The following is a 12,669-nucleotide window of genomic DNA, read 5'->3' as shown; positions in this document are numbered from 1 at the left end:
GAGATTGAATTTTCTCGAATTTTCCTTACCCCGGACCTTGAAAAATTGTAAAAAATTAAAAGATCTTTCTTGGTAATAAAATACCTCTTTTTCTATTGATCTGTTCACGTAGATCACGAAAGTTTTTATTTGAGGGGTCTGCGACGAATAGTTTAGGAGATATAACGATTTTTGTAGAGAGATTGAATTTTCTCGAATTTTCCTTACCCCGGACCTTAAAAAATTGTAAAAAATTAAAAGTTCCTTCTTGGTGATAATATACCTCTTTTTCTATTGATCTGTTCACGTAGATCACGAAAGTTTTTATATGAGGGGTCTGCGACGAATAGTTTAGGAGATATAACGATTTTTATAGAGAGATTGAATTTTTACGGTTTTTTCCAAAAATTTCGACTTCAAATTTCTCCTAAACTATGGGGACTACGGAATATCGGTAAGCAGAGTTGGTATTGGCAGTTCATGATTATTCGAATTCCACTCACGAATGACAATATTTGAGTCGAAGAATTTTCTCGAATTTTCCTTACCCCGGACCTTAAAAAATTGTAAAAAATTAAAAGTTCCTTCTTGGTAATAATATACCTCTTTTTCTATTGATCTGGTCATGTAGATCACGAAAGTTTTTATTTGAGGAGTCTGCGACGAATAGTTTAGGAGATATAACGATTTTTATAGAGAGATTGAATTTTCTCGAATTTTCCTTACCGCGGACCTTGAAAAATTGTAAAAAATTAAAAGATCTTTCTTGGTAATAAAATACCTCTTTTTCTAATGATCAGTTCACGTAGATCACGAAAGTTTTTATTTGAGGGTTCTGCGACGAATAGTTTAGGAGATATAACGATTTTTGTAGAGAGATTGAATTTTCTCGAATTTTCCTTACCCCGGACCTTAAAAAATTGTAAAAAATTAAAAGTTCCTTCTTGGTAATAATATACCTCTTTTTCTATTGATCTGGTCACGTAGATCACGAAAGTTTTTATTTGAGGGGTTTGCGACGAATAGTTTAGGAGATATAACGATTTTTGTAGAGAGATTGAATTTTTACGGTTTTTTCCAAAAATTTCGAATTCAAATTTCTCCTAAACTATGGGGACTACGGAAAATCGGTAAGCAGAGTTGGTATTGGCAGTTCATGGTTATTCGAATCCCACTCTCGCCTGACAATATTTGATTCGAAAAATTTTCTCGAATTTTCTCGAATTTTCCTTACCCCGGACCTTGAAAAATTGTAAAAAATTAAAAGTTCCTTCTTGGTAATAATATACCTCTTTTTCTATTGATCTGGTCATGTAGATCACGAAAGTTTTTATTTGAGGAGTCTGCGACGAATAGTTTAGGAGATATAACGATTTTTATAGAGAGATTGAATTTTCTCGAATTTTCCTTACCCCGGACCTTGAAAAATTGTAAAAATTTAAAAGATCTTTCTTGGTAATAATATACCTCTTTTTCTATTGATCTGTTCACGTAGATCACGAAAGTTTTTATTTGAGGGGTCTGCGACGAATAGTTTAGGAGATATAACGATTTTTGTAGAGATATTGAATTTTCTCGAATTTTCCTTAACCCGGACCTTAAAAAATTGTAAAAAATTAAAAGTTCCTTCTTGGTGATAATATACCTCTTTTTCTATTGATCTGTTCACGTAGATCACGAAAGTTTTTATGAGAGGTCTGCGACGAATAGTTTAGGAGATATAACGATTTTTCTAGAGAGATTGAATTTTTACGGTTTTTTCCAAAAATTTCGACTTCAAATTTCTCCTAAACTATGGGGACTACGGAAAATCGGTAAGCAGAGTTGGTATTGGCAGTTCATGATTATTCGAATTCCACTCACGAATGACAATATTTGAGTCGAAGAATTTTCTCGAATTTTTCTTACCCCGGACCTTGAAAAATTGTAAAAAATTAAAAGTTCCTTCTTGGTAATAATATAACTCTTTTTCTTTTGATCTGGTCACGTAGACCACGAAAGTTTTCATATGAGGGGTCTGCGACGAATAGTTTAGGAGATATAACGATTTTAGTGAGATTGAATTTTTACGGTTTTTTCCAAAAATTTCGAATTCAAATTTCTCCTAAACTATGGGGACTACGGAAAATAGGTAAGCAGAGTTGGTATTGGCAGTTCATGATTATTCGAATTCCACTCACGAATGACAATATTTGAGTCGAAGAATTTTCTCGAATTTTCTCGAATTTTCCTTACCCCGGACCTTAAAAAATTGTAAAAAATTAAAAGTTCCTTCTTGGTAATAATATACCTCTTTTTCTATTGATCTGGTCACGTAGATCACGAAAGTTTTTATTTGAGGGGTTTGCGACGAATAGTTTAGGAGATATAACGATTTTTTTAGAGAGATTGAATTTTTACGGTTTTTTCCAGAAATTTCGAATTCAAATTTCTCCTAAACTATGGGGACTACGGAAAATCGGTAAGAAGAGTTGGTATTGGCAGTTCATGATTATTCGAATTCCACTCACGAATGACAATATTTGAGTCGAAGAATTTTCTCGAATTTTTCTTACCCCGGACCTTGAAAAATTGTAAAAAATTAAAAGTTCCTTCTTGGTAATAATATACCTCTTTTTCTATTGATCTGGTCACGTAGATCACGAAAGTTTTCATATGAGGGGTCTGCGACGAATAGTTTAGGAGATATAACGATTTTAGTAGAGAGATTGAATTTTTACGGTTTTTTCCAAAAATTTCGAATTCAAATTTCTCCTAAACTATGGGGACTACGGAAAATAGGTAAGCAGAGTTGGTATTGGCAGTTGATGATTATTCGAATTCCACTCACGAATGACAATATTTGAGTCGAAGAATTTTCTCGAATTTTCCTTACCCCGGACCTTAAAAAATTGTAAAAAATTAAAAGTTCCTTCTTGGTAATAATATACCTCTTCTTCTATTGATCTGGTCACGTAGATCACGAAAGTTTTTATTTGAGGGGTTTGCGGCGAATAGTTTAGGAGATATAACGATTTTTGTAGAGAAATTGAATTTTTACGGTTTTTTCCAAAAATTTCGAATTCAAATTTCTCCTAAACTATGGGGACTACGGAAAATCGGTAAGCAGAGTTGGTATTGGCAGTTCATGTTTATTCGAATCCCACACTCGCCTGACAATATTTGAGTCGAAAAATTTTCTCGAATTTTCTCGAATTTTCCTTACCCCGGACCTTAAAAAATTGTAAAAAATTAAAAGTTTTTTCTTGGTAATAATATACCTCTTTTTCTATTGATCTGGTCATGTAGATCACGAAAGTTTTTATTTGAGGAGTCTGCGACGAATAGTTTAGGAGATATAACGATTTTTGTAGAGAGATTGAATTTTCTCGAATTTTCCTTACCCCGGACCTTAAAAAATTGTAAAAAATTAAAAGTTCCTTCTTGGTGATAATATACCTCTTTTTCTATTGATCTGTTAACGTAGATCACGAAGGTTTTTATATGAGGAGTCTGCGACGAATAGTTTAGGACATATAACGATTTTTGTAGAGAGATTGAATTTTCTCGAATTTTCCTTACCCCAGACCTTAAAAAATTGTAAAAAATTAAAAGTTCCTTCTTGGTAATAATATAACTCTTTTTCTTTTGATCTGGTCACGTAGATCACGAAAGTTTTCATATGAGGGGTCTGCGACGAATAATTTAGGAGATATAACGATTTTTGTAGAGAGATTGAATTTTCTCGAATTTTCCTTAACCCGGACCTTAAAAAATTGTAAAAAATTAAAAGTTCCTTCTTGGTAATAATATAACTCTTTTTTTTTTGATCTGGTCACGTAGATCACGAAAGTTTTCATATGAGGGGTCTGCGACGAATAGTTTAGGAGATATAACGATTTTTGTAGAGAGATTGAATTTTCTCGAATTTTCCTTAACCCGGACCTTAAAAAATTGTAAAAAATTAAAAGTTCCTTCTTGGTAATAATATAACTCTTTTTTTTTTTGATCTGGTCACGTAGATCACGAAAGTTTTCATATGAGGGGTCTGCGACGAATAGTTTAGGAGATATAACGATTTTAGTAGAGAGATTGAATTTTTACGGTTTTTTCCAAAAATTTCGAATTCAAATTTCTCCTAAACCATGGGAACTACGGAAAATCGGTAAGCAGAGTTGGAATTGGCAGTTCATGGTTATTCGAATCCCACTCTCGCCTGACAATATTTGAGTCGAAAAATTTTCTCGAATTTTCTCTAATTTTCCTTACCCCGGACCTTAAAAAATTGTAAAAAATTGAAAGTTCCTTCTTGGTAATAAAATACCTCTTTTTCTATTGATCTGTTCACGTAGATCACGAAAGTTTTTAATTGAGGGGTCTGCGACGAATAGTTTAGGAGATATAACGATTTTTGTAGAGAGATTGAATTTTCTCGAATTTTCCTTACCTCAGACCTCAAAAAATTGTAAAAAATTAAAAGTTCCTTCTTGGTAATAATATAACTCTTTTTCTTTTGATCTGGTCATGTAGATCACGAAAGTTTTTATTTGAGGGGTCTGCGACGAATAGTTTAGGAGATATAACGATTTTTGTAGAGAGATTGAATTTTCTCGAATTTTCCTTACCCCGGACCTTAAAAAATTGTAAAAAATTAAAAGTTCCTTCTTGGTGATAATATACCTCTTTTTCTATTGATCTGTTCACGTAGATCACGAAAGTTTTTATATGAGGGGTCTGCGACGAATAGTTTAGGAGATATAACGATTTTTATAGGGAGATTGAATTTTTACGGTTTTTTCCAAAAATTTCGATTTCAAATTTCTCCTAAACTATGGGGACTACGGAAAATCGGTAAGCAGAGTTGGTATTGGCAGTTCATGATTATTCGAATTCCACTCACGAATGACAATATTTGAGTCGAAGAATTTTCTCGAATTTTTCTTACCCCGGACCTTGAAAAATTGTAAAAAATTAAAAGTTCCTTCTTGATAATAATATACCTCTTTTTCTATTGATCTGGTCACGTAGATCACGAAAGTTTTCATATGAGGGGTCTGCGACGAATAGTTCAGGAGATATAACGATTTTAGTAGAGAGATTGAATTTTTACGGTTTTTTCCAAAAATTTCGAATTCAAATTTCTCCTAAACCATGGGAACTACGGAAAATCGGTAAGCAGAGTTGGAATTGGCAGTTCATGGTTATTCGAATCCCACTCTCGCCTGACAATATTTGAGTCGAAGAATTTTCTCGAATTTTCCTTACCCCGGACCTTAAAAAATTGTAAAAAATTGAAAGTTCCTTCTTGGTAATAAAATACCTCTTTTTCTATTGATCTGTTCACGTAGATCACGAAAGTTTTTATTTGAGGGGTCTGCGACGAATAGCCCTTTTTCTTCATTTAACGAACAATTCCAAGTAAGCCATTCCACAATGTTGTTTTTCTTGGACTCGGATGTCACGCAGGTAGCTATAATCTCCCACGTGTTAAGGTCAATTGCTGCTGTAACCACAAATGGACGGCTCACTTCTGTTGTTCATTTCATTTGATTAATATTTCCTTCAATGTTGCTTATTCTAACACTTTTGATCTTATTGCACAGGGACGAAAGCTAGACACACGTGTCGAAGGAAACCACATTGGTATAAAGGACTGTTCTTATTTCCTTCTTTTTGTTTAATGAACAATTATCCAAGTAAGCCATTCCACATTGTTGTTCTTCTAGGACTCGGATGTCACGCAGGTAGCTATAGCTTCCACGTGGTAAAGTCAATTGCTACTAAAACCACAATTGGACGGCTGACTTCTGTAGTTGATTTCATTTGTTTGTTATTTCCTTCAATGTTTCTCACTCTAACACTCTTTATCGTATTGCAGAGGATCGAAAACTTGACACACGTGTCTAAGGAAACCACTTTGGTATAAGGAAGTGTTCTTATTCCCTTTTTTTTTGTTTAATGAACAATTATTCAAGTGAGCCATTTCACATTGTTGATTTCTTGGACTCCGATGTCACGCAGGTAGCTATAATCTCCCACATGGTATGGTCAATTGCTGCTGTGACCACAATTGGACGGCTGAATTCTGCTGTTGATTTCATTTGTTTGTTATTTCCTTCAATGTTTCTCATTCTAACACTTTTCATCGTATTGCACAGATACGAAAGCTTGACACACGAGTCTAAGGAAACCACATTGGTATAAGGGACTGTTCTTATTCCCTTCTTTTTGTTTGATGAACAATTATCCAAGTAAGCCATTCGACATTGTTGTTTTTTTTGGACTTGGATGTCACGCAGGTAGCTATAGCTCCCACGTTGTAAGGTCAATAGCTGCTGTTACCACAATTGGACGGCTGACTTCTGTTGTTGATTTCATTTGTTTGTTATTTCCTTCAATGATTCTCACACTAACACTTTTTGTCGTATTGCAGAGGGACGAAAGCTTGACACACGTGTCTAAGGAAACCACATTGGTATAAAGGACTGTTCTTAATCGCTTCTTTTTGTTTAATGAACAATTATCCAAGTAAGCCATTCGACATTGTTGTTTTTTTTGGACTTGGATGTCACGCAGGTAGCTATAGCTCCCACGTTGTAAGATCAATTGCTGCTGTAACCACAATTGGACGGCTGACTTCTGTTGTTGATTTCATTTGTTTGTTATTTCCTTCAATGTTTCTTACTCTAACACTTTTGATCGTATTGCAGAGGGACGAAAGCTTGACACACGTGTCTAAGGAAACCACATTGGTATAAGGGACTGTTCTTATTCCCTTTTTTCTTTTTTATGAACAATTATCCAAGTGAGCCATTCCACATTGTTGATTTTCTTGGACTCGGATGTCACGCAGATAGCTATAATCTCCCACGTGGTGAGGTCAATTGTTGCTGTAACCACAATTGGACGGCTGACTTCTGTTGTTGATTTCATTTGTTTGTTATTTCCTTCAATGTTTCTCATTATAATAACACTTTTCATCGTATTGCACAGGAACGAAAGCATGACACACGTGTCTAAGGAAACCACATTGGTATAAGGGACTGTTCTTATTCCCCTCTTTTCGTTTAATGAACAATTATCCAAGTAAGCCATTCGACATTGTTGTTTTTCTTGGACTCCGATGTCACGCAGGTAGCTATAATCTCCCACGAGGTAAGGTCAATTGCTGCTGTAACCACAATTGGACGGCTGACTTCTGTTGTTGATTTCATTTGTTTGTTATTTCCTTCAATGTTTCTCACTCTTTTATCGTATTGCAGAGGGACGAAAGCTTGACACACGTGTCTAAAGAAACCACTTTGGTATACGGGACTGTTCTTATTCCTTTTTTCTCTGTTTAATGAACAATTGTTCAAGTAAGCCATTCAACATTGTTGATTTTCTTGGACTCGGATGTCACACAGGTAGCTATAATCTCCCACGTTGTAAGGTCAATTGCTGCTGTAACCACAAATGGACGGCTGACTTCTGTTGTTGATTTCATTTGATTGTTATTTCCTTCAATGTTGCTTATTCTAACACTTTTTATCTTATTGCACAGGGACGAAAGCTTGACACACGTGTCTAAGGAAACCACATTGGTATAAGGGACTGTTCTTATTCCCTTCTTCTTGTTTAATGAACAATTCCAAGTAAGCCATTCCACATTGTTGTTTTTCTTGGACTCGGATATCACGCAGGTAGCTATAGCTCGCACGTGGTAAGGTCAATTGCTGCTGTAACCACAATTGGACGGCTGACTTCTGTTGTTGATTTCCTTTGTGTGTTATTTCTCTCAATGTTTCTTTCTCTAACACTTTTTATCTTATTGCACAGGGACGAAAGCTTGACACACGTGTCTAAGGAAACCACATTGGTATAAGGGACTGTTCTTATTCCCTGCTTCTTGTTTAATGAACAATTGTTCAAGCAAGCCATTCCACATTGTTGTTTTTCTTGGACTCGGATGTCACGCAGGTAGCTATAGCTCCCACGTGGTAAGGTCAATTGCTGCTGTAACCACAATTGGACGCCTGACTTCTGTTGTTGATTTCATTTGTTTGTTATTTCCTTCAATGTTTCTTACTCTAACACTTTTTATCGTATTGCAGAGGGACGGAAGCTAGACACACGTGTCGAAGGAAACAACATTGGTATAAAGGACTGTTCTTATTCCGTTCTTTTGGTTTAATGAACAATTATCCAAGTAAGCCATTCGACATTGTTGTTTTTTTTGGACTTGGATGTCACGCAGGTAGCTATAGCTCCCACGTTGTAAGTTCAATAGCTGCTGTAACCACAAATGGACGGCTGACTTCTGTTGTTGATTTCCTTTGTGTGTTATTTCTCTCAATGTTTCTTTCTCTAACACTTTTTATCTTATTGCACAGGGACGAAAGCTTGACACACGTGTCTAAGGAAACCACATTGGTATAAGGGACTGTTCTTATTCCCTGCTTCTTGTTTAATGAACAATTGTTCAAGCAAGCCATTCCACATTGTTGTTTTTCTTGGACTCGGATGTCACGCAGGTAGCTATAGCTCCCACGTGGTAAGGTCAATTGCTGCTGTAACCACAATTGGACGCCTGACTTCTGTTGTTGATTTCATTTGTTTGTTATTTCCTTCAATGTTTCTTACTCTAACACTTTTTATCGTATTGCAGAGGGACGGAAGCTAGACACACGTGTCGAAGGAAACAACATTGGTATAAAGGACTGTTCTTATTCCGTTCTTTTGGTTTAATGAACAATTATCCAAGTAAGCCATTCGACATTGTTGTTTTTTTTGGACTTGGATGTCACGCAGGTAGCTATAGCTCCCACGTTGTAAGGTCAATAGCTGCTGTAACCACAAATGGACGGCTGACTTCTGTTGTTGATTTCATTTGATTGTTATTTCCTTCAATGTTGCTTATTCTAACACTTTTTATCTTATTGCACAGGGACGAAAGCTTGACACACGTGTCTAAGGAAACCACATTGGTATAAGGGACTGTTCTTATTCCCTTCTTCTTGTTTAATGAACAATTCCAAGTAAGCCATTCCACATTGTTGTTTTTCTTGGACTCGGATATCACGCAGGTAGCTATAGCTCGCACGTGGTAAGGTCAATTGCTGCTGTAACCACAATTGGACGGCTGACTTCTGTTGTTGATTTCCTTTGTGTGTTATTTCTCTCAATGTTTCTTTCTCTAACACTTTTTATCTTATTGCACAGGGACGAAAGCTTGACACACGTGTCTAAGGAAACCACATTGGTATAAGGGACTGTTCTTATTCCCTGCTTCTTGTTTAATGAACAATTGTTCAAGCAAGCCATTCCACATTGTTGTTTTTCTTGGACTCGGATGTCACGCAGGTAGCTATAGCTCCCACGTGGTAAGGTCAATTGCTGCTGTAACCACAATTGGACGCCTGACTTCTGTTGTTGATTTCATTTGTTTGTTATTTCCTTCAATGTTTCTTACTCTAACACTTTTTATCGTATTGCAGAGGGACGGAAGCTAGACACACGTGTCGAAGGAAACAACATCGGTATAAAGGACTGTTCTTATTCCGTTCTTTTGGTTTAATGAACAATTATCCAAGTAAGCCATTCCACATTGTTGTTCTTCTAGGACTCGGATGTCACGCAGATAGCTATAGCTTCCACGTGGTAAGGTCAATTGCTGCTAAAACCACAATTGGACGGCTGACTTCTGTAGTTGATTTCATTTGTTTGTTATTTCCTTCAATGTTTCTTATTCTAACACTTTTTATCGTATTGCAGAGGGAGGAAAGCTAGACACACGTGTCTGAGGAAACCACTTTGGTATAAAGGACTGTTCTTTTTCCTTTTTTTTTTGTTTAATGAACAATTGTTCAAGTAAGCCATTCCACATTGTTGATTTTCTTGGACTCCGATGTCACGCAGGTAGCTATAATCTCCCACGTTGTAAAGTCAATTGCTGCTGTAACCACAATTGGACGGCTGAATTCTGTTGTTGATTTCATTTGTTTGTTATTTCATTCAATGTTTCTCATTCTAACACTTTTCATCGTATTGCACAGGGACGAAAGCTTGACACTCGTGTCTAAGGAAATCACATTGGTATAAGGAACTGTTCTTATTCCCCCTGTTGTTGATTTCATTTGTTTGTTATTTCCTTCAATGTTCCTCATACTAACACTTTTTGTCGTATTGCAGAGGGACGAAAGCTTGACACACGTGTCTAAGGAAACCACATTGGTATAAAGGACTGTTCTTATTCCCTTCTTTTTGTTTAATGAACAATTATCCAAGTAAGCCGTTTCACATTGTTGATTTTCTTGGATTCCGATGTCACGCAGGTAGCTTTAATCTCCCACATGGTAAGATCAATTGCTGCTGTAACCACAATTGGACGGCTGACTTCTGTTGTTGATTTCATTTGTTTGTTATTTCCTTCAATGTTTCTTACTCTAACACTTTTGATCGTATTGCAGAGGGACGAAAGCTTGACACACGTGTCTAAGGAAACCACATTGGTATAAGGGACTGTTCTTATTCCCTTTTTTCTTTTTTATGAACAATTATCCAAGTGAGCCATTCCACATTGTTGATTTTCTTGGACTCGGATGTCACGCAGATAGCTATAATCTCCCACGTGGTGAGTTCAATTGTTGCTGTAACCACAATTGGACGGCTGACTTCTGTTGTTGATTTCATTTGTTTGTTATTTCCTTCAATGTTTCTCATTATAATAACACTTTTCATCGTATTGCACAGGAACGAAAGCATGACACACGTGTCTAAGGAAACCACATTGGTATAAGGGACTGTTCTTATTCCCCTCTTTTCGTTTAATGAACAATTATCCAAGTAAGCCATTCGACATTGTTGTTTTTCTTGGACTTCGATGTCACGCAGGTAGCTATAGCTCCCACGTGGTAAGGTCAATTGCTGCTAAAACCACAATTGGAAGGCTGACTTCTGTTGTTGATTCCATTTTTTTGTTATTTCCTTCAATGTTTCTCACTCTAACACTCTTTATCGTATTGCAGAGCGACGAAAGCTTGACACACGTGTCTAAAGAAACCACTTTGGTATAAGGGACTGTTCTTATTCTTTTTTTTTTTTTTGTTTAATGAACAATTGTTCAAGTAAGCCATTCCACATTGTTATTTTTATTTTTATAGAGAGATTGAATTTTCTCGAATTTTCCTTACTCCGGACCTTGAAAAATTGTAAAAAATTAAAAGTTCCTTCTTGGTGATAATATACCTCTTTTTCTATTGATCTGTTCACGTAGATCACGAAAGTTTTTATATGAGGGGTCTGCGACGAATAGTTTAGGAGATATAACGATTTTTATAGAGAGATTGAATTTTTACGGTTTTTTCCAAAAATTTCGACTTCAAATTTCTCCTAAACTATGGGGACTACGGAAAATCGGTAAGCAGAGTTGGTATTGGCAGTTCATGATTATTCGAATTCCACTCACGAATGACAATATTTGAGTCGAAGAATTTTCTCGAATTTTCTCGAATTTTCCTTACCCCGGACCTTAAAAAATTGTAAAAAATTAAAAGTTCCTTCTTGGTAATAATATACCTCCTTTTCTATTGATCTGAACACGTAGATCACGAAAGTTTTTATTTGAGGGGTTTGCGACGAATAGTTTAGGAGATATAACGATTTTTGTAGAGAGATTGAATTTTTACGGTTTTTTCCAAAAATTTCGAATTCAAATTTCTCCTAAACTATGGGGACTACGGAAAATCGGTAAGCAGAGTTGGTGTTGGCAGTTCATGGTTATTCGAATCCCACTCTCGCCTGACAATATTTGAGTCGAAAAATTTTCTCGAATTTTCTCTAATTTTCCTTGCCCCGGACCTTAAAAAATTGTAAAAAATTAAAAGTTCCTTCTTGGTAATAATATACCTCTTTTTCTATTGATCTGGTCATGTAGATCACGAAAGTTTTTATATGAGGAGTCTGCGACGAATAGTTTAGGAGATATAACGATTTTTATAGAGAGATGGAATTTTCTCGAATTTTCCTTACCCCGGACCTTGAAAAATTGTAAAAAATTAAAAGATCTTTCTTGGTAATAAAATACCTCTTTTTCTATTGATCTGTTCACGTAGATCACGAAAGTTTTTATTTGAGGGGTCTGCGACGAATAGTTTAGGAGATATAACGATTTTTATAGAGAGATTGAATTTTTACGGTTTTTTCCAAAAATTTTGACTTCAAATTTCTCCTAAACTATGGGGACTACGGAAAATCGGTAAGCAGAGTTGGTATTGGCAGTTCATGATTATTCGAATTCCACTCTCGAATGACAATATTTGAGTCGAAGAATTTTCTCGAATTTTCCTTACCCCGGACCTTAAAAAATTGTAAGAAATTGAAACTTCCTTCTTGGTAATAATATAACTCTTTTTCTATTGATCTGGTCATGTAGATCACGAAAGTTTTTATTTGAGGAGTCTGCGACGAATAGTTTAGGAGATATAACGATTTTTATAGAGAGATTGAATTTTCTCGAATTTTCCTTACCCCGGACCTTGAAAAATTGTAAAAAATTAAAAGATCTTTCTTGGTAATAAAATACCTCTTTTTCTATTGATCTGTTCACGTAGATCACGAAAGTTTTTATTTGAGGGGTCTGCGACGAATAGTTTAGGAGATATAACGATTTTTGTAGAGAGATTGAATTTTCTCGAATTTTCCTTAACCCGGACCTTAAAAAATTGTAAAAAA

Source organism: Harmonia axyridis, chromosome 4, assembly GCF_914767665.1.
Source record: "Harmonia axyridis chromosome 4, icHarAxyr1.1, whole genome shotgun sequence".
Classification (NCBI taxonomy): Eukaryota; Metazoa; Arthropoda; class Insecta; order Coleoptera; family Coccinellidae; genus Harmonia; species Harmonia axyridis.
This window is presented reverse-complemented; position numbering follows the sequence as displayed.